Consider the following 280-nt stretch of genomic DNA (forward strand, 5'->3'; position numbering starts at 1 on the left):
TAAAAGAATAACACAAAAAATAAAGAGCTGCGAGCTCAGCAGACACCGCAGCCCCCACCGAAGGGGGGGTTTGTCGTAACCAGCCCTATGGGTTGCTAAACCCTGAACCCTAAACCCTAAACCCTAAACCCTAAACCCAGGGACCTAAACCCTAAACCCTGACCCCTGTACCCTTTTATACGCGTTGTTGATATAAAATTATTACAAGAAGGTGTTTCAGGCTTTACGCGTAAGCGTGTAGGGTTTAGGGTTCAGGGTTTAGGGTTTAGGGTTTAGGGTT

Source organism: Eimeria tenella, genomic scaffold (genome assembly GCF_000499545.2).
Source record: "Eimeria tenella Houghton genomic scaffold, Eth_scaff2927, whole genome shotgun sequence".
Taxonomy (NCBI): domain Eukaryota; phylum Apicomplexa; class Conoidasida; order Eucoccidiorida; family Eimeriidae; genus Eimeria; species Eimeria tenella.